Below are 24376 nucleotides of genomic sequence, written 5' to 3'. Positions count from 1 at the left end.
CTTCCAGTTCACCTTTCTGACGAATCATTTATTGCGAATCGCTTTATTGTTCGAGTTTCATTAGCATTACAGACGTGCTGCTTGTTTACACTAACGATAGCATTTTAAATGTGTAATATTTTAAGTACTTTATACCTATCGAATGAATTTATTGCTTTAATATAAAATAAAAAAAAACAATTACTTCTGTATTTATTAATGTTAACATATGTTTAATATATACTAAAATTATTATTTTGCTCGAATAAGTAGCTAAAATATCTTCAAATATGATTCTTTTAGGGTGAATCCAACTAACACAGGTCGGAAATCTATAGTGCATTGTATAGTAGGTGGTAAAGGTCAGATAATCTGAAATAAAACATGTTTGTCCTAAGCATATGTTGTATTACATAAAATCTGAAACTTGAATATAAAACGAGTCTGTTGGCATGTTCTTGGATATAAGGCGAGATTGATTTAAAAAAATGCAAAAATAAATTTCCCTCTTATGCTCGAGTATCGTTCACAGCACACTCTCATAAACTGAGCACATTAACTTCGGCATTAATAATAAACCTCTAATTAACAACACTGGAAAATCAGAACCATTGCGTATATCGTAACTAGCTATGGACTTGGATCAACTAATTGCTGCGTTTGGATTTATCAATAGTAATTAGTAATTCAAAACAGCCTTACGTAATAATAAAAATAGCTGATCTTCCTCGAGACGACAAAATGTACGATACGACATAAGTATCGTGTTATTACAAGTTATCATATTAATCCAGAATATTTTGCAATAATTATAATTATTGTTAGTCTTTGGTTACTAAGTTAACATTTAAATTTATAGAGAACAGCATCGTTGTACTGACTAAAGCTGAGATGCGGGTAATTTAGTTGGCCAATAGTAAACCTAATGTGCCTCATTCGGTTTGCACAATTTAACTTGGATACTGCTTTGTTGGATAATTACTGCTTTGGTAGGATTGAAGAGGAAACAGGTTCTGCTAATGAGTTTTGTGACGCCATTTAAAATTCGTCAGCAGTCATGTGACTTCGACAAATTTTTCGAACTGCTCCTAAACATATTTTGACGAAGCATTACGACAGTTCATCTACATAACAACAGACCAGTGAGAAGAGAGACGTTGCAAAGGAGGGGCAAAGAAAGAAAGAAATCTTCCCAGAAGGCACATCCAATTAAAGAGGCACCAAAGCAAATTAGAGTCACTTTACTTACTGCATAACATACGAGAGCAATGTTTGTATAATAATATCAATCGTGTTATCAAAGATGATGTGGCTGGCCGTTTTGTATTTTATTGTGTGTGGTAGTTTGTTTGGTATTATTTTGACATACAATGGAAATTTTTATGATTATGATATTAAGCTTCAGGATGGAATTTTCGGATTCTCCTGTATCGCCAAGGCTGAATTATATTCATAAATGAGACTGGTTTATATTATTTATATGTAACTACAGAAGTTAATTTGGTTTCAGTATCTTTTTTATATACAAATAGATAGCCATAAAATATTTAAACTACTTTAAATAAGTAAATAAAACGCACACATTTATTCAATAATTGTATCAAATAGAAACATCATAGTTGTATTAAACAAAAATATCTTAATAATGTTATCACGTCAGATATTTTCTGTAAATTATGATTGTTCAATGAGATGTAAAGTTTCAATGCTAGCAGCTATCTAGGTTAAATAAACTGTGTAAGTAAAATACATTTTTGCATCTTAAGAGTTTGTTAAAATTTGTTTAAAACAAAAAGAAGAAGAAAACGAAAAAGTAAAAAAAAAAAAATAAATAAAAAATAAATAAATAAATAAATAAATAAATATTCGTTATTTCCATTAACTTGGCGATTAAGAATAAATACAAAGCTCTTTAGTGGAGAAATAAAGCGTTCATGTAGTTAAGATAAATGCTTCACTTCCTTAAGGAAAAACTGCTGAATGAATATAAGAAAATAATAATCAGATTGCAACAGTTGCAGCAAAGACCTTTATATGTTGTACCCGTCTCGGCTTGCCCAATATTTCCCTAGGAAATGAGTAGTGTTTTGCATCCGTCTATAAGAATATCATTCGTAGTATAATCACTTGGTGTTTTTAAACATTACGTGACCGAAAGAGAGGCCAAGGGAATGGAATGCTTTCAGACCCCTAAATGATCGAAACACTGACCATTTTACGTCTCTCCCGTCGCCGTAATAAACACGTCCATCGAAATTACCCGACTGGTTTGTTCTCAACCATGACAAGAAAATTGCCTGACAGAAAACAGACACTACGTTTTCTAGTTTTCGTTTCGTGTCTAAGAAGTGGGGGTATGCGGAGGGGAGGAGGTCTATGAAGGTACAACACGCAGGCAGGAAGTTCTCAGGTTTTATTTTAGCCATCAGGTAAACTGTACATACGATTTTTTTTTTCTTTTCAAAAATGCTTCCTGTCGGTTTAAAGTCAGATGGTACAAAAACTTTTTTGCTTTAGTTTTTCCTTTAAATTTGTTCCATTTTTTTATTCTTCTCCCTTCTTCCCCGATATATATATATATATACACTGAAAAAAAAAAAACTGTCAGTGGATCTAAGGTTGTATACTTTATTCAACGCGTTGTCTTCGGAAATTGAAACAGTTGTAATCGTAAATCCGTGTAAAAATATAGAAAAACAAACTTTAAGTACTTTATTTGCACAATAAATATATATTTAAATTATATTCATTGTTTTTTTGTTTTGCTTACGCCTTGAAATTAGAGCAATTTCCCGTTACAGCACCCTAGAAGATGCAGCTATAAAATGAATATTGCAATGTTCTTGCTTAAGTTTTCTTCCGCTATAGGACTTTTTTTTTAGAATATTTTGCGAAAAAAGAAAAAAAATGATGAAAAGGGTGGGGGGGGGGGGTAAAGAGTTTATAAACCGGCTATTCTGCTGTGTAATGCGCACGTGATCAAAGCACGCGGTCATCAATTTAGCACGAGTGCGTCGTGTGATACTTGGCTTTCGCGTGACACAGTATCTATAAGACTGGTTATCACAAGCGACATTAATATAATAAATTACTAAAATGTGTATATTAATATAATAAATTGATATCACAGAATTTTGATGAAATACTAACTAGATTTTCCCCACATAGGTCTGATACAGGTGTCAACTCAGATTGTAAGTAATAAAAATGTATTTAAAAAAAAATATATGTTACATGTTATTTTAAATAGGATTAAAAAAGTCTAAATGAAGGTCATGAAGTCATTTTGCTGAAAAAACAGGGATAAAAAAAACAGTCGTTTTTATCAACAGATCATACATGCTAAAAATTATTCAGAGAACTGCACAGTTAGATATCAAATCATTTTCAATGGCCTGATATCTAATAATTTCAATAACGGCAATATAATTCTATGTGATAATTACATTACATTTAAAAGACGTTGTAAATATTTAAATTAAAAAAATACTTTCATATAAAGTGCTTGTCTTTTTGTTTATTTCAATAAAACGGGTACTGTTTGCATTATTTAAAGTGCTGTTAGTATACACTTGTTTCTGTATTCGACGTTATTTTCAGCAAAATATCGCAATTGTTTCAGTGTTTCGTTAACTTTTCTTCCAAAGTGAAGTTCATAATGTGACAGTTAAAATATTCTTTATTAGTTGTATTTTGCTTAACCTTTGTCCAGTTTTTTTAATTGCTTTAAACATCTTTTTTAAAGAATCTCCCCAATGGAATTTATAAACCTATTTAAGTACTGTGGGTGGGCTCAATAATATTTATTATATAATTTCTAGCTTTCTTTTTTCAAAGAGATGTATAATCATTTAATAGCATTCAAATTTCATAGTGTTGCAGGACTTTTTAAAATAATGTACCCGTTTTAATTGGAATGGGTTATTTCACCCAAATGTAGAAATTTTTTCCTTTTTTTTTTCTGGCATGTATGATAAAAAAAAAAGTAACATATCGATAATTACTGACATTTATGGTTCCTAGATAGCCTGTATCTTCCAAATAGCAATGTTGCTGCTTCTCCACGCTTCCCCTTTCGTTTTTCATATTTTCATCTTTTAATATAATTGTTTTTACAGATTAGTGTTTTACAAATGATATAACAATTTTAGTTTTATGTTTTTATGAGTCCTTCATCTTGTACGAATTTATAGTCTGAAGAAAAAAAGTTGAATTTTGATCAACTTCATTTTAAGAGTCCACATCTTCATTTAAAGAGCGCATCATACCACAGAAGTGAACAAATAAGAAAATGATCGGAGATAATCATGAAAATGGTTCGTTTCATAGCATAATGTCCGAAATGAGATTTGAGATAGTGATATCTCATAAAAGCATCTCACGTAAAAAAAAAAAAAAAATAGTGAACCAGGTACTGCAGAAGCAAGAGTTTGGCTGCAAATAAGAAGCAGCTATTTCACGTACCTTATTTTTAATACATTAGTACTTTTGTTGCTGTAGATGTTATAGTTTGCTGGAATTTCAGAGAAGAATTTATGTTTTCGATTAAAGCAATAATGTCACCAAGTAGTCGCTTCTGAAGGGGCTACTTGGCTGAGTTTATGACAGTAGTAAATGATGAAATCAGTTTAAATAAAATGTGATCCATAGAGATGTGTATAAAGAAAGTTGCTCTTGCAATCCCTTTTCCTTCATTTTAGTAATTAGGCTGAACTTCTCATCAGACCCTTAGCAACATGGGAAATGACTATATTCCAAATTTCATTGAAGTCAGTTGAACGTTGCGACTTGCAGGGGTGTCTGCATAAGACGAGTTTTTCCCTTATTCCTTTTCATTTTATTTGGTTTCTGCTGAATTTTTCATAAGACTTAAATTTAGTCGAAATCGATTAAACGGTGCGACCTGCGGTGGTGTTTGCTGAGCAAGAGAAAGAAGGGAATAAAAACAATGTTTTGTGTGCATTTTCCGCTATTTTCGAACTGATGTGTGTAGTTATTATTATTAGTACAGTAGTAATTGTACGCACTTCTTCAATTTTGCATGTTGCTTCTTCTTAAATAAAATGGCAGATCGATATTATTCAACTTAGAACTGAAGTTACTGCAAAACGAATTTTTGCCCAGATAGTTTTTGTAATAAGAGTAGTCAAATGTCGCTGCTAACATTATAATGTTTTTGCCATTTTTCCTTCCTAACTTTGTGACCAAAGTAATCCAAATGAAATCAAAATTGACCTCATTATACAGCATATTAGTAGACATCCTAAATACAAAATTTCATTAATAAAAAATTGAGAATGAGATGGGCAACACATTTTTGTAAGGATGGGATATCAGTAAAATAAGTCTTCTAGCCAGAGCTGAAAGACCTGGATTCGAATCCCTTCTAGGATACTAATAACCTTTATAAAGATTTCAATGGAAGATGAGTTAGCTCGTTTCTTACTGAGGTAGTAAGGTGTTTGTTTCCCTTCCAGAAACTCGCGTTTTTCATCCCTCCAGACGATTTTCCATCCCTCCAGACGGCCAGATGAACACACACACACACACACAGTTAACAAACAAAATACACTAACTTCATAGTCTCAGTTGTTTCAGCTATAAATCCAAATAACAACAAAAACAACGAGATAGAGCCAAAGAATAACATACGGACAGAACGAAATTAGTAGGTGCTTACAATTTTGAAGTAGACCTAAAACGTGAAAGGATTTTTAACATATACAGTATCATTCAAGTGTTATTAATTAGGTTATTCAGGATCTCTCTCTCTCTCTCTCTCTCTCTCTCTCTCTCTCTCTCTCTCTCTCTCTCTCTCTCTCTCTCTCTCTCTCCATTAAAAAGCGAAAAACTCTGGTGTTAGCACTAGAGTTTTCTCTGAGAGGCTCGGGTACAAGCCTCTCAGTCAATCTCAGATCGGCAAATAATTTTGATTTGTCAGCTGCAATATTTTTTCCATTTAATGCAATTCGTTCTCCTGCAAAACTCTGAGGTTCTTGCAATATCTTTCTATGTAAGACAATGTCAGAAATTTTTTGGTAGTCATTTTACTAATTTTTATGATTATTTTTAATTCTAAAGATTTGACATACATAAAGTCTAATGTGTTACCTGCTTAACCAAAATGTACTGGTCATATAATAAAGTAAATGCTTAAAGAACTTTTGCAGCTCAGTCGGTAGCTATAATTTCGTGGTTGGAAAGGGAGCCCGGGTTCTAATCCCATTCGGGAGGTGAAGAATCTTTATAAAGATTTTCAGCTGAGTGAGTTAGGCAGTCTTGTATGTCGATAGCAGGATTTTCCTCCCAGAAACTCAGGATTTTCATCCCCGGAAAATACGAAAATAACAGACATAAACGCGATGTGTAGATAGCATTATCCGTCCTGTCATAGTATTGATTAGGTTTCTATAAAACCACGTTACTTGTCCCTAGACCATTGTATAAAGAGAATACAACGACGAGCAAACAATTATTATAAAACCTGTTTAAAATATGGCTATCAGATATCCACTTATCCATTGCTTTTCAGCTGAAGGATTCGGGAGATTCTAGTTTCACAGAAGAAAAAAAAAAGTCATTACCGGTTACTAGCAATATCTAGAACTTTTAATTCATGCGGAGGAAACCATAGCATTGCCTATGCCGCCGGAATTGAGTTTCCTCCATAGTTATTTTCTATATTTTCTTGTTCGTTCATTCACTCTTACTCCGAATAGCCGCCAATGGCCACGAAAATTTCGCTTTCTTAAGGTAAACTTTTGTTAACGTACGATGGTTAATCCTATAGCAATATAGTCTGCACTTGCCAGTTTTGTCCGTTTGTGAGAGTAAAAAAAGCCGCGGCTCATGTACAACCAAATAAATTAGGCTGGCATGACAGAAAGCCAAATAAATTAGGCTGGCATGACAGAAAGCCAAATAAATTAGGCTGGCATGACAGAAAGCCAAATAAAGTTCCTCTTATCATGGAATTTGAATTCAGGTATCTCTTCCCCAGGCAACCAACCTCGTTGGCCAAGTAGTTAGTGTGTACGCTCTCCAGGCAAAAGAATGTGGGTTCGAATCCGGCCAGGGGCATGGATGTTTGTGGTTGCCCTACTAATCCTATGAGAAAGGACATCTGTACTTCTCCTAGCTGATGGCTTCACTATCAAAGTCCAATGAGGTACGGAAGTAACCGTACGGAGTCACGTGAATAACTAACTTTTACTGGAAACCCATACCAATTTTCCACTATTACTTTATTTTTTTATATCTTGCTTCTCTTGTGCACTAGGACCACACTGCTTGGAAAGAAGTCCACGGGCACTCCTATGCGCAAGGTTCATCATGGCATGTAACCAGTCACGTGTTTGTAGCCGGTAAATTTGAGGAATATGATGCTCCCAAGTCAGTGTAACTGTGTCCGGGTGATGTTTTTGCATATTATCCTTCGTAGCACCCTATGGTCACGTTCGGTGATTGTGGTGAGTTGTTCGCTGCACTTGCAGTTGACTCCCTGCGCTTCCATATCAGTATGGTATCACTGATTGTGGACCTGGGATAGCCGAATTTGTGAACAGTTTGCCGAACATATAGGCCTGTAGCATGACATCCTATCACAACGGCTCTTCCAGGTCCACAATCAGTGATACCATACTGATATGGAAGCGCAGGGAGTCAACTGCAAGTGCAGCGAACAACTCACCACAATCACCGAACGTGACCATAGGGTGCTACGAAGGATAATATGCAAAAACAACCATTCGTCGGCCGACACGTTGAATACGGAGTTCCAGGCATCGACTGGAACATGAATCTGTACAAAAACATTCAGAACGAGGCTCACAACATGGGTTTTTCATGGTAGGACCGCAATATGCAAGTCCCATATTAAACCAACCAACATGCAACGTTCCCACTGTACAAGTTCTTTGCAACGTCTTCAACGTTGCAAAGAACTTGTACAGTGGGATGTGGAAGCTTGAAAAACTGATATAGAGCAACGAATCACGTTACACCTTTTACAGAACAGATGGACAGGTGTGGGTGTGGTGGATGCTCACTGAACGTGTCTTACCAGAGCTAATCGCAACTATGAAATTCAGAAGTAGCGGTATGATGGTATGGTCCTGTTCTTCCTACTTTGCCTCGGATCTCCGTTTGTGGTGCCACGAACATTGAACTTCGAGAGGTATCTGAACATTCTGGACAATGCAATGCTTCTTGCGTTTCAACGGAACTGACCATTGTCTCTTTTGGTGAGACAACGCACCTTACCTTAAGGCTTTAACTGCGTGGTTTTTGGACATGAATGTCATGACACTTAACTGGCCTCTATAGAGCCCTGATCTTAACTCTACTGAACATCTGTGAGATGAACTGGAAGATCGGGTGAAGTCAAGAGACGTCCGTCTCACAACAGTCGAAAACCTCATTACATGCCTGCAAGAAGAATGGTCCAAAATTCCCATTGACGACTATCCTACGCTTGTGGAAATTATGCCCCGTAGGATTGCTGCAGTCATCGCAGCGAGAAGAGATCCTACGTCTTATTAAGGTAGCGCCATGACTGTTTGTTCCTCACACTGTGGTGTCCGTTGACTTCTTTCCAAGTCTGTATATCTTGCATTTTAAACGATATATGTTATCTTAAGTTTAAGTGCATTTTGGTGGTATGAATAATAGTTTCACTATTGGTGTCATCGTTTCATTAGCTAATTATTTTATTGTAATCTCTTTCTCCTTCTGTAAAACACAAAAATGAAATTTACTTACAAAATCTGTCTTCTAAATTAGCACTTTCCTATTTATAACATTATCCCTATCTCATATTAAAAGAGGAAACAGTCATCCTGGAATAAAACTTAGCATCATGTATAAATGGCGGCCAAGTATCATATATTTTTTCTACTTATTCCATTGTCTTCTGTGCCTGTATACATAAAATTTGTTACGGTTACACTTTGCAAAGATACAACCTTCTAGGAAAGTTGATGTTAATCAACAGAAGGATCTTTATCACGTTCCGTTCATTCTACTTTTTGCAGAAAAATAAAGAAATTTCACAGTGCAGTGTTAGTGGCTGATTGCATAAAGCCTCTGTTTTGGCACCAACAAGCCAAATTCAAATCATGTTGTGGATGTTTTTAAAAGGCTTTGTTGGGGGGGGGGGGGTAGATGATTTTCATCGCCTAATGTGAAACACCACTCTGTGGCATGACATTAAAATGACATTTATAAAGCCCTGTTGATCTAAAGAGCAGGATTCCTAACTCCAATCATAGATTATCATTAATAAATGATAAACTAAATATTTGTTAAAAAAAAACACTATAAACTCAAGACTATAAGGTTCTTTGCCATGTAGAATCTAAGATTGTTTTTTTCTTTCCTTATTTTATTTTGTTTATTTATTTATTTCCTGCGTTAAACCCATTCACTTAAGGAAAACATAATTAGAGTACGAGATTTATGCCTGGTCTCTGAGAGGATCCGATATATAAACAATCTCTAGGCTATTGAAATTATTGATCAAAAACACTACTAAAAGACGAAAATACGGAACACTTGGGGGGGGGGCGTGTCTTTTAAGTGCTGTCATACCGTCTCATGACAGAAGTTATGAAACTTCGTTAAAGTTACGATGGCTTTCAAAAGTTTTAAAGTTTCAAAATGCAAACATCACTTGTCTGCTTAGTGTAAAATAATAATGGATAAGGTTATCTCTCGTTGAAATACGGTTCTAATTACACATTGAAGCCTTTTTCTTCCTTTTATTCACTCGAAATTTATAAAAGATATTAAAAATATGACTTTAGATTCTGAATTTCTTCACTGTTTTAGTCATCATCGGTTCCTTAACAGTGCCTTTTCATTGTCTGGTAAACATGAGAAGTGAAACATGCTTTTGCTTACATTGTTGTCATAAGTTTTTATAAGTGAAAATATGCCCACTTCTGTTTTCTGAAACTGCATTTTGGTGATGCAAACATACCTGCTTTTGTTTCCTTTTTATTAAAATATTCTCATTTTAAAACAGCACCTACGCCAGCACGGTTAGCATATCCGCTCTCCGGCCAAGAGGCTGGGTTCGAATCCGACCATGGGCATGGGTATGAATGTTTGTGATGGTCTTATTAACTCGGTGTGGAAAGGGAATCTGCGACACTACCACTTCCTCTAGCAGAAGGCTAGAGGAAGTGGTAGGGTCGTACCGGAGTGACCATACGGCGTCTAGTGACGCCAAATGTGAATAAATAACTAACCTCCTAATACAATCGCAAGGCTAATCCACATAGGAACAAATGTGGGGGTCGGCCTTGCGATTGTATTAAGAGGTTAGTTAGTTAGTTTTCACATTTGGCGTCACTAGACGGTGCCAAATGATAGAAAGCTGAAATCTTTCGCTTAGAAAGATTTGAGCTTGAATCTAGTTTAGAACACAAGAAATCTTTATTTAAGGATTTTTCAACTGCATGTGAGTTAGATCGTGTTATGTGGAGAGGATAGAGTTATTTTCTTCCTCTCCTTTTTAGACACACCAGCTGGAGAATATACACGGTTAACAGAGATGATATACAGGACTCGTGGCCTGAGTTCTTTTTTATACTTTCCATTATAAAAAGAATATCAGTGTTATATTTCAGGTATAAATTAAAAGTTACTGAATACTCTGTGGCAAACCGGAGCAGGTTATTAGAAATAGAATACGTGAAAACAGAAAAGAAAATTTATTTGTACTGCCGATGTATTTGTCATAACATTAGAGATTTTTAGGCTATCTTTGCGCACTAAATGATTAAAGATAAAAATAACTTACATAATTATCTAGATAAAATGAAACTTAAAGTATATTAGAGTGGCTTTCTGTATCTTTGATAGCGCAACAATTATAATAAAAATAAAATACAATAGCACTTTACTTTTATTAGGAAATTCAAGTCATAAAATATCATTATAGTAAAATGCTCTTGTGCTCAACTGCGCCTTCATTTCTAGCTACCCGCCCCCAAAGACACACACACACACACACACACACACACACACACACACACACACACACACACACACACACACACACACACACACACACACACACACACACACACACACACACACACACACACACACACACACACACACACACACACACACACACACTCATTTTGGATTGGTTAGTAGAATGAACAAGCAAGTAATTTCGTTCTCCAACCTACAAGAAACCTGTAGCGCAGTCACAAGGGCGACAAGACATTTACGCGTCATTTGGAAGAACTTGAAATGGAATCCTGTGCAGAACGAGAGGCACACAGTATAAGAGCTTTCCACCTGAGGGTGATTTAGCATGCTTCGTGCAGAGGCATTTCAAAAACCTATAACCTATAGGTTTTTGAAACGCCTTAATTGATTTGGCCAAAATTCGAACTAAGCTAAACTAATCCAGTCTACATAATTCATATCTTAATGTGGAATGGTTGCTTTTGAATGTCTTTAGTGGTAGATGAAATTCCATCTCCCAGTGTGAGGCAACTACCCTACTTATTAAAGAAGCTTGAAAAGTTACTATCTCCAGAGCATATATATATATATATATATATATATATATATATACATACATTATGTGTATCATTTTAAAATATCTCTCGAGATCATTCCATTTAATACATATTATCATTTTTAAGTATTTCCTAAAATCTTTATGGAAAACTTTTTGTGCAATTTCCAATGTTGTAATTATTGTCTGTTTTACAACACATAATTTAACAGGAATGAAGGTTAGATAGAGCAGATAATTGATATATAAGAGAAATAATGCAGATGAAAGCACAGAGCTTTTTTCTCCGGCATTGGGGAAAAAATCTGATAAGAGTTAACCATCCGCCATGACACTTAGTGAATGACCAGAGAGGAAACAGGCAATTCAATCTACTCATAAAGGGTAAGAGAGAGAGAGAGAGAGAGAGAGAGAGAGAGAGAGCATAAGATGGCAGCTTGGAAAGAAGGCAGCGATGTCAGACTTTGAATTATTAAGAGCAACAAAACACATAAGATTCTCCAAATATTTCCATGGCCTATTTCCAAAAGCGGGTAAGGTTAGTGAAAAGATTTGTGGTATAATAAAAAGCGGAATCCATATTGATAATCACCAATTAACCGATGGATTTCTAGTTACCTAGTTGTTGATGACTTTCTCTATCATTTTTGCGAGTGCTAAGATGAAGGCAATAGTTTTTGGTCGCTGATTTTCTCTCTACCATTTTAGGAAAATGCTAAATAAAAGCTTGCTTTCATGCTAGATGTGAACAGATATTAGATGTGTAGGACAACTTGTAAAGCGATGGGCGCTAATTCTGGAGCATGATCGTATACTAAACAGATGCCATCTGGGGGTTGAAGGACTTATTAGTATCAAGGCTATTGCGTATCTTTCTTGTGTCTTTTTTTTGTCGAAAAATCAGAGAAGTCATGCTGAGGGTACTTGGTGGAATAGTAAAGTAAGATTGGCCTTGAATGTGTAATCAAGAATTGAAGAAGACTGGTGATGGTAAGAATTTTGGCTTATATTTATGAGATGTTGCTATTATTCTTTTAGGATGAGAAAAGAGAGAGAGAGAGAGAGAGAGGGGGGGGTACTAAGGCAGAAGGTTTACTCAAAAGCCTTGTCTAGGAGCAAGAAGGCTGGACTACCATTTCAGCTGGAGTAAGCTTAGTGCATTTAGTTGTCGAAAAGTCTGCTTGCTTTAAATTTGCTGACGATTTTTTGTAGTTGTTACGTGATATCGTGTAAGCTGAGTTATCACTGTGGTTTTAGCTTGAGTCATTGCATTTATGCTGCATTTTTAGCTTGGACTATTTTGCAACATTTATTGGGAAATCAAGGCTTAATGGTCGGGTATTTTGAGTGTAATGGTGAATAATGTCATTCAGTGTAATGGAGTGTAATGCCATTTCAGCTGGAGTAAGCTTAGTGCATTTGGTTGTCGAAAAGTCCGCTTGCTTTAAATTTGCTGACGATTTTTTGTAGTTGTTACGTGATATCGTGTAAGCTGAGTTATCGCTGTGGTTTTAGCTTGAGTCATGGCATTTATGCTGCATTTTTAGCTTGGACTATTTTGCAACATTTATTGGGAAACCAAGGCTTAATGGTCGGGTATTTTGAGTGTAATGGTGAATAAAGGTACTCATTCGAGCAGGAATCATTTCAGTTATTAGATCAGAGGAAGTGCTTGGATGGTAAGCGGAAGCAATAATCGGATAGAAACGAGGCATAGAAATCCCGACGATCATCCCATTTAGCAAAATTATAATGCCATAGGATACACAGCTGAGATTCGTAGGAGAAGTACGGGATGATCTCTAGAAAATGAAACATGAACTTAAGGTTATGGTCAGGTCTGCCAAGAGAAGAGCTAACGTCAACTGTCTATTTTGAAGGGAAGGCTGTTTAAGGAACGGACGAGGGTGTTAAGTGAATAAGAAGGATTATCTGGAATTCTGGTAGGTAGGTAGGTTAACAATATGAGTTAGATTATTACTGACAGCAAAACAATTCAGTTTCTCTTCCAGCTTGGTCTGTAAAGTAAAGCAAAGAATGGGAGGGTAATCGGAATTATGGATGTTAAAATCTATCTCCAAGAATGATTATCTCACTGTTTGTGTGATTAGATTATATGTGATCAACTTTCAGAGATAGAAAATCATCAGAATTCGGAGAACGGCATGGCAAGGAAATCTTAAGCTAAAGCAGATTATGTAAAGGAGATACTAGGTCTGATTCCTTTGGGATGGAAAATCAGACCTGACAAAGCGCATGTTCCATCCTTCTTTCGAAAGGCATCACGCATCATGTGCTGAGAAACTTTTGGGTGAGTTGTAGTCGTAAAGGATGCTAGTTGAGGTTCAGTGATGAATAACAGGTCAGATTCGGATGTCCTTAGGTCATGTTGGTGTTACTCCGCCGGATGTTAGTAAAATCTATGTGGAAGTTTTTTTTTTTTTTTACATGTAGTTTTGTTGGATGGGTGTATTTTTATTGTTAAATTTTTGTTGTATTTTTGAGAAAAAAAAGTCAATTTCGCCGAAAATAACAACGTCCTTAAAACTTCTTTCAAGATCTCTGAGTTGTCTCAACGCTTACTTATCTAGGCAAAGATTGGATTGTACTGAAATTAGCACTATAGTTTTCTTTCTTTCTTCTCCCTTCCCTCCCTAATTACGAAAATTACCAGGAGCACTTTGAAAATATTGCCTTCATAGGTTTATACCAAACCTAGGCTGTTGCTATGTTGTTCATTATATCGTTTTTTTTTTCCTTTGGCTATTTAATCATCAACTTGAAATTCTTTGTGTATTAAAATATATAAATTACATTCAACCAAGTATCACCTTCAGGAAATGAGCTAAATCGAATGGTTCTCTATTCTTTTGTATCCACCCTCTCATAATGTCTAACGTAGACTTACATCTTTCTGAAATATGGTAACACAAAAACTTTGATATAAAGAAGAAGAAAAATCCACCAGAAAAATCTCTTCCTCACAACTAGTATTATAATGAGAATTAAAATATTAAAAACCTCCTATGCAGCTTATGTAGTGACGAAAGAAATTTCATTAATCCTTTTCATTCTTTCATTAGTTTCATTCATTCTTTAATCAGTTATATTTTATCAAGTAAAAAATACTCTTTTTACCCATAGCATTCGAATTATCATGGTCAGTATATTAGTTCAGCGCTTTCTTCGAATACCTAGAATAGTAGGTTTCAATAGCTTTCTCTAAATTAATTTCGAATTAAAATTCAGGGTGTTACGCAGACTTATGATTTAAAAACAAAAATAAAAACAGAGGATATGAGAGGATAGCTGGAAAAATATGGTCTTATGCCATTCATTGCAACTAATTTAATGTGTATTAGTTTTATTTTATAGACATACGTTTGAGTTCTGTCTGGGACACGAACACCTTTATCAAGTCTTTTGAACTGAAGTTGGATTAGTCAGTCTCATAAAGAGGTGACTGAGATGACTGAGATTTTCATTTCGCAATCCGGAAAGAAGAACACATGCAATTGAAACTTGCGTTTCAATTGCATGTGTTCCGGTGATATAAGAGGTGGTATAAGATTAACTACCTCATTATAAAATAATGGTTACGAAAGCTATTTTGTGTACATTTTTTGGCTTCAAGTCCCTATATACTGCAGACTATATTATTATTATTATAGGTTTATTTTAGCATAAACTTCATTTTTGCATTCTTAAGTAAACGAAAACTGAAAAATATAAATTATATATAAAATGCCAATTGGGCAAAAGACATAAAGGAGAAAATAGTTAAGTTGTTTAGGATTCCGCCAGTGCAGGACTGTGAGGCATCATTGTATTATGGCTGTCATTTGCGTGGAATCTCAAGACCGGTTTCCCTACTTTGAGTAAAAAAATAAAAATAAAAAACAAACTTTATACCTCTGTCTAACCCAATCGAAAGTGGCCGGTTAAGGATTTGCACATCTCTTCGATCCTTCACAACTCCTTTAGTAGGATGTGCACATCTCTATTGAAAGAGTATTAACAGCAAAGTAACAATTTCTCTCTTGATATTTTGGCACGGTTCATCATTGTCTTGAAATTTTGCTACCAATTAATAGCATATTGGTGAATAACAACACAAGAGGTTAAATCCACTCAACACCCCCACTTAAGGGAAATTTGGCATACACCATTAATCTCCATGTATTAAAAAATGAAATGCACTATTTAAAATATGAAAATGCAAATAGCAAATGATTTTGAACATAATAATTTTAAAAAAAATTATGAAGTGCTTCTGGCAGTAAATGAGAACATGCATAGGTATGATAATTAATTACAGGATACTTAGTAAATGTTAACTCCACTGCATTAATGTGCAGTCTAAAGAGATTAATTTATTAATAAATAGAAATTAAATTCATTTTGGAAATAAGTATTTAAAAAACTCACAAATTCAAGAAGAAATATCTTATAATTTATTATTATTCTATATATTTTTGATTATCAGTATATCTTATTGATATTCAGAAAACAGTCATGAACCCCTAACTCATTTCTGGAATGTTGAAATTCAATACAGCGTACAATTTTTACTCATCAGTATCAGAGCTGTTTCGAATTATTCTAAGAACCTATAGATTTCAAAGTGTAGTATTGATGTTGTAATGACTTGTAATGACTATAGAATGATCAGCCTAATGCGTCAAATTCTCAAAATGTTTCTGAAAATAATTCAAAAAGGAATATACAGAAAATGTGAAGACACTATCAGTGATACCCAATTCGACTTTAGAAACGGTTTGGGAAAAAGAGAGGCTCTTTTCTGTTCTCAAATCTTATTCCAAAAATGTATTGACCAAAACAAGGAAATATTCATTTGCTTCATCGACTTCGAGAAAGCATTTGACAAAGTCCAATATGCTAAAATGATTGCACTATTAAAAGGAATTGGATTAGATAATAAAGATATCAGGATCATTGAAAACTTATATTAGAACCAAAAGGCATCTGTTCAAGTTGATGACATTATTACAGACTCCATTAACATCAAACGAGGAGTAAGGCAAGGATGTGTGCTGTCACCTCTTCTTTTTAACATATACCCAGAAGCCATATTTCAAAAGTCTTAAAAGGAAGAAAGGAAGGGATTAATGTAAATGGTGAAATCATCAGTAACATCCGATATGATGATGACACAGCTCTTCTGGCTGACAATATTCAGGATCTTCAAAATCTTCTGCAACTAGTGAATGAAGAGAGTGAAAAAAAATGGGACTAAAAATAAATATCACCAAAACTAAAATCATGGTCATAAGCAAGAAACCAATTCTTAATTCAGCACTTTCTTTAAATGGAAAACAAATAGAAAGAGTGGCAAAGTTTAAATATCTCGGATGCTGGTTAAATGAAGATTGCAATCCAGAAATGGAAATAAAAGTTAGAATCGAAATGGCAAGAAAAACTTTTCGCTTGATGAAATCAACACTATGCAACCGCAGTTTAAATTTAGAGCTTAGAGTACGCATGGTTAAATGCTATGTATGGTCTGTACTGCTGTACGGTGCAGAAACTTGGACCTTGAAGACAACATCAACAAAAAGACTTGAAGCCTTTGAGATGTGGTTATACAGACGAATGTTAAAAATCCCATGGACAGCAAAAATGTCCAATCAGGAAGTACTGAAACAAATGGAGAAATCACTTGAAGTTTTAGATACCATAAAAAGAAGGAAAACTGCATATCTTGGTCACCTACTTCGTAATGAAAAATATAAGATACTTCAATTGATTATAAAAGGGGGGGGGAATAAATGGAAGAAGAGGACAAGGAAGACGAAGAAAATCTTGGCTGGCAGACATCAGACAGTGGATTGGCATGAACTCTGAGAGACTGCTCAGAGTGGCTGAGGATCGCTCAAAATTTTCCAAGTGGTGGCCGACCTCTGACAGGAGATAACACTCAAAGAAGAAGAAGAAGTATTGATGTTGAGCAGTATAATGTTCACCACTGATGAAATTGTTAATAGTCTAATTATAATGTTGTATTTATCTTAAAATTATTTAATAGAAATTTATCTCGCACCCCTTTAAATTTTGTATTGTAATGATTCTATATACTTGTTCCTGATATATACAGTCCTCTACTCTGGAATAAGTTGTAAACATTCCCCTACAGCAGTTAGTTGAATCAGAACTAAAGCAACTAAAGATATAAAAACATCACTTTATTTTGTCATTTTATCTGGGTTTATTCGTAAGTTTGTCTGCCCGTTTTTGTGAGAAAAAAAAATCGGGTTTTAGTACAAAAATAAATAAATAATATTTATATATTTTAGTAATAAATAAATAATATCAAATAAAACAGTAAACAACTATATTAGTGTTATTTGAGTATCCGATAAACGTTACTTTATTTTAATGACTAATTCTCTCGTCCCATTCTTGAACAAACCATTATGATGAGCCGAGGAGGGGGAAATTTAGTTCGCAGATAAGTACAGTTTAGAAAAACTATTTCACATTAAAAGCCGACAAGCTGCATCTCTGTGACTTGGATAATACCTGTAAACTGATTTCCTTATAACTCGGCACACTGTTGGGATTGTAGAAAATGTTTTACAAATGAAAGTAACCATCATCTACAAATAGGAGTAGAAAAGGATAATTGATTGATAAGGATTCATTCATGAACAGCATATTGTACTTTTGATAGCCTTCAAAATTTGATAACGGGGAACAAATTATACCGATAAGAAGGCTAGTGTTAGTAATCCTTGTATAACTTAGATTACCAAAAGATTTTCAGATTTTCCATGTGCATTTAGTCATACAAATTTCACATAATGTAGTGAAGACAGTTTACAATTGGAACTACTGGAGTTGATTTCAGTCCCAGCAGTTGGTATCGACTACTTAAAGGACAGTAAATGATATCGAAATTTGTTTGTTGATTATATATGATTACTTATATATTTACTCAATTATTTATCAGTTATTGAAATGTATTAACTTTGCTGGTTGTGAGGAACTTTTTAGGTGGGGAGTGATTTTCATTGCCCTTGTGAGATTGAAGCTTTATAGGAAGCCTAAAGCGGCTAGAAAACGTACTGTCTTTAGTCTTTATTAGTAGAGTTCCGGATTTTCTAACCATTAGTCCATCAACAGTATCAGATGCGACAAATTTTCAATATTTTATAGGACTGGGTTAAAAAAGAAAAAGAAAACTGTGGTTATACATGGTCATCAGAGATAAACAACGCCATGAAAAATCTGAATTTAAATTTTCGCCCTTGTAGTAATTTTTTCCTCACTAAAGCTTTTTGGTACTTATTTATTGGCTATTCTCCATGTGATACTTTGCCCAGACTGTGCACTGCAATGAGCCTTTCATCACTTATAAGCGTAGCGGTTTCTATCCTATCTATTATACTATTAGTTATTCAGGTTTTAGGATTAAACGGACGTAGCTGAGGTCATTATGGGAATGTATCATGTCTAATTTTGTGTTCGCCAGACGATTTGTCTGTTTGAAAGGCAAAATCCCTTTCCTCTGTTTGAGCTCAATATAATTATACAGCTTAGTTGAAACTGCCACGATGATGTTTCTTACTTCTTGAATAGATTCGTATCCAGTTCTTTTCAACTAAAGGACATTAATGTTCTTCTTGCACCACGCAGATATCTCATCTGCTATGCAAGATACTTCAGTGCTTGCATAGTGTTGAAGTAAAATATAGTGATTAAAAACTTCTGGATTTTATGCACTGATTATAGGTTATTAATCCTTATATACAGAAATCTTAATAATGCATGCGTTCTTTCTGATTTGCAACATGCCAAATCTTTCTTATTTGAAAATAAAAGTTGGCTGTAGACATGTCGTCAATTTGGTCAAATTCTACAATTCAACTTTGTAAGCAAGAATTGGAGTTCTTTAAATTTACATCAAAGCAGCTATATTATATTTATTGTCAACGGTGTGTGTGTGTGTGTGTGTGTGTGTGTGTGTGTGTGTGTGTGTGTGTGTGTGTGTGTGTGTGTGTGTGTGTGTGTGTCAGTCTAATTTGTTTGTTTTGCTCGAAAGAAGATACCTTAGTTTCAGAAAGAAAGTTATAAAGTATCTTTATAAAGAAACTGCCCTTATAATTATCATCGCATTATCCTAAACGGAATTCGAAGTTCCATTCTCTTTCCATGTTGTGTCTTTATTATGAAAGACAGTGACTCCTTGCTCTTTCACTTAAGACACTAACTTAAAATGATCCTTATATATATATAGCAAAGTATTTTAAGCAAGTTTAAAAAATAGTTGTTGTTCTAGTTGTACTTCTGTATCACAACCAACTATAGCGGATTTTTTATTTAATTTTTATTTTCAAATGTAGAATCACTTGAGGTGGGGGGAGAAGTAAGCATTGTTAGACGGACATAAAATGGTCGCTATTTTTTACAGTACCAAACGCGATGTCACCAGAGAACGAAATGTGTTCCACATTCACTAACTATCATCTTTATGTTTGCACCAAACAAAAGAAAAAAAATGCGTACACAAAAACTTGTTCAAATGGGATAAAAAAAAATTAAAAAAAAAAAAAAAAATATATATATATATATATATATATACACACACATATGACTCCCACTCATGAAAAACTGCAAACCTATAATACATTAATGCCATCGAATATTTTGTCTATTTTGATTAATTTTATATTTCTGGATTTTTATTTATTTTCGAAAGAATCCGGAAATCCTGCTGTAGAGAACAAACATGAATCAAACTTTTTTCAAGCCACTTCAAGTCTTCAATAAGCGGAAGGATGGTGATCTCACACCGAGCCATGGAATTCATCTCTCAGTAAATAAATAAAGAAATATATAAACCAGAACCAGTATAATAAATACAATATGAGCTGACGTTTGAAGAAAGTTTATAATAATTCTTAGAAATAAATAAAATAAAAAAATCCAGACGATTAGATTCAATGCCTATCTAAGTTGAGCGAAACATTTATAAGTATTTTCCAAGTAAAAGGAAGTTATCTGACCTCATATTCAGTATCAGGTGGAAGGGTCGTGTACCAGATACCAAGTTATTTAATTTCAAATCTTCATTTCTATTTTAGGAATTTGAATTTTTAAAAACCAAATTACTAAAACATAAATAGCATTAAAAGCATTAAATTTAATTACACCAATACAATTCATATAAGTCGATGTATATTTAATATATATTTAATACTGAATTAAAGTTTATCAACTAGCGTGTGCTTTAAAGCTGAAATATCCTGGAAACGATAAATACTCAGCGATTTCAACAGGCATGTATTTGATTCTTCTTCTCTATATTTTACTACACTACCATGATATGGTTTGAAATTTCTTTCTCAAAATGTTTTATTTATTTATGTTTTATTAATTTGGCTTTTAAAAATTCAAATTACTAAAATAAGAATGAAGGTTTGAAAATGAATAACTAAATCACATGCATAAAAAATGACGAATTGAATATAAAAAAAAAAATTTCTTCTGTAAACATGCAAAAACCGAAGCTAAAGTGGAACTCTAATTTATATTCATTCCCTAACCATTTCTGGTTTAATGTATAACCTTTCCAGAATGAATAATCAGCTCAAAGAACATGTCCGTTATCTTCAGCAGAACGCGGTAAACCCGATACCAGTGCCACCATTATGAATGTGAACAAGGTGATGACAGAGGTTGGTCTCAAACACGCCAGGTGCAACACACGTCGACGACGGGAAACAATTAGCGAGGCTTCACCACCGTTGCGAGACAAGGGTATGCCGTGCAAGATGTTTCACCCTCCCTTCGACTTCCTTGATATTCAATGGTAGTTGATACTGAAATTAGGGAGCTTTAGAACGCTGTCCAGAATATCAATAAATCTGTTCAAGATTTTGTTTCCTTCGTTTTATGACCTGTAACAGTTTAAAAGAACGATGATGATGGGAAGGCTACATCAAGGCTGTAAATATCCTTGGCTTTCAATCGCATTTATAGATTTCTGTGCCTCTTCGACTGATTAGTCGTTCATCTCGATTATAATTTTATTATTCTTTAATGAATTTGTTTAATTCCAACTGCTGCTATATAACACATATGCAATAATAACTCGAAAATTATTTTCACAAAAGTAGAGATATTCCACCTTGTTACCTATGAAATTTGTTTTTCAAACTAAGTTGAAAATATTCTATTTAAACTGAAGGCTGACCTTGCGGCACCAGGATGCCACAAATCCATTGTGGCACCAAGTGGGTCAGTAATTCAAATAATAAAGACGGAAACTAAGCAGCTGTCTTGGGTTTAAAGTGCCCTTTCAGCCATCCCTTTAAAGAATTTACATTTACACTATGGTTAATATTTAAAACAATATGTATAAAATATAAAATAAGTTTCATGAAATAGGCAACTTGCCTTTTATAAAGCAAAGCAATCTCAAAATAAATCAAGTAATTTGAATTGTATTTTAGGAATACTATCAAAAACTTTAATTTCCTGAAATCCGATTCTGCCGTTAGTTAATTTCACTGTGGATCATCATTTTAATATATATATATATATATATATATATATATATATACGGAATCCGACTAACTCGTCTTCAGTTGAGAAATATTTATGCATTCTAAAATTCGAATTCGTCTTTCTACCCAAAGGGAATCGTAATGAATATTTTTCATTTACCTGCTGAGATCTTCACACTGACAATTTAGTAGAACTATGGGAATTCTATCAAATAAAAATAAATGAACGCTTTATGCCAACCATCTCCAGGCACTACTACTCCTGTATTATTATATAGCACTGCATAGCAAAAATTCCTTGTTTCTGATTTAAAAAAATAAACATGTAAATCGGATTTAAAGAAAACAACAAAAAGGTACAGTTTTTTTAGTTTTTTTTACATATTCTCCAGATTGTCTTCGTTTAAATACAGAAGTGTTTCGTACTTTGTACTACTATTAAAAATAATTATGAAAGACTTATGAAGACGAGTTACGTCTTCTTCTCTTTTGGTATTTGAACAAAGTATCTAGAAAAAGAGAGAGAGAGAGAGAATTGAAAATCAAATGGTTTCCCAGCTAAATATTTCACGAACAACAGACAATTACGTTATCCAGAACCTGCTTGTTATATATGATATTCTCTTCCATGCAGACCTTTTATAGGCGTATCTCACTTTTGTGGTATATAATGTGACATACAGTATGTGTATTCTGATGGATATTCTGTTCGCTTAACCTTCTCTCCTTTCAGTCTGCAAATTATTCTACACGCGTTTCAGGTCAGTTCAAACCTCCATCTTGGAGGGTGAAGTGCAAAGTTTATATATGTTTATTTTTGGTATTGTAAATAGCAGCAACGGATATGTATTTTGATGAGAGTGAGAAAAATAAAAAAAAATCCTGAAGGATTTTTTTTTATTTTTCTCAGGACAACAATGAAAAGTCCAGAAACTATAATGAACCATATATTTCGTCTCGGATGTCAGACTTTCTATTTCACATTTCACAATATAAATTATTGATTTGGGCAATGATTAGTGCGGAAATGTCTGGATATATCAATTACCGATAGCATGAGATCTAGCAAGCTAAAAAAGTCACCATTGTGCCAGGCATTTTGAAATCAAGGACAAACCATGATTATTTTGAAAGAAAAAAATAATTATCACAAGTTCTTCAGATTTTCTAGTATCTATTGGTCTAGGTATCATGTGAAAGCATGATACCTATATTGTCTATAGGTATCATGTGAAAGTTTACTTATCACTTTAATTAATAAGTGAGAATTATCACTACAATAAGTGAGAATTATCACTTTAATTAATAAGTGAGAATTATCTCTACAATAAGTGAGAATTATCACTTTAATTAATAAGTGAGACGTAGTTAGATGACGTTGACATCCTGACAGGAATAGAGATGAACGGATATGATATTTTTCGTGAAGATAGACAGGGAAGAAAGGGAGGAGGAAGAGGAGGAGGAGGAGTACTGTTAATGGTAGCAGATGAGTTGTGCCCATCTAAGGTGGATTTGCAAGGTGCAAATAGTGGTCACGGTTTTGAGACAGTATGGTGTGAGGTAGAAGTAAACAGGATGAAATATTTAGTTGGGTGTTGCTATAGGCCTGGTAATATGGAGGGTAATGAGAAGGAAATGCATGGGCAAATGATAACTCGTTTCTAGCTAGCAAGAAACGAGTTATCATTATGGGCGACTTTAATTATGGTAATATAGACTGGAAGCAACAGACTACATCTGGGGGTAAAGAAAATGAATTTCTGGAGTTTTTGAAAGACATTACCTTAGGCAGCACGTAACGGAGGGTGTACACGAGGATCAAGAGTATTGGATTTGATCATCTCATCAGATGATGTTATTATAAATGAGGTGTCAAATCTTCCACCACTTGGTGAGAATGACCACGAGGTGATCACTTGCAGGGTGACCAGTCATTCGAGGACGTCTGTTAGAAAGGGATATATGTGGAATTATAAGACGGAATTGTAATTACGAAAAGCTCAGGAAACAGCTTGCGATAATAAATTGGAAAGAGGAACTGGATGGAAAAGATATCAATGCTGCTTGGGCCATACTCAAGAACTATTTGGTGGAGGCAATATCAGAGTGTATTCCAAGGGTCAAGAGGGTAAATAGAGTAGGTGTAAAATGGATCAATCAAGAGATAAGGTATGCAATCTGGAAGAAGAAGGTATTATGGAAGAAACGCAAAATGAGTATTTATAACAACCAGTTGCATGAGAAGTATAAAGAGCAGGCGAGGAAGGTGACTAGCTTGATAAGGGTAGCAAAAATGCAGTATGAGCAGCAGTTAGCTAAAGCGGTT

This window comes from Typopeltis vanoorti, chromosome 7 (assembly GCF_054136105.1).
Source record: "Typopeltis vanoorti isolate ZY-2024b chromosome 7, IOZ_Tvanoo_1.0, whole genome shotgun sequence".
Taxonomy (NCBI): domain Eukaryota; kingdom Metazoa; phylum Arthropoda; class Arachnida; order Uropygi; family Thelyphonidae; genus Typopeltis; species Typopeltis vanoorti.
Note: the sequence above shows the minus strand (reverse complement) of the source record.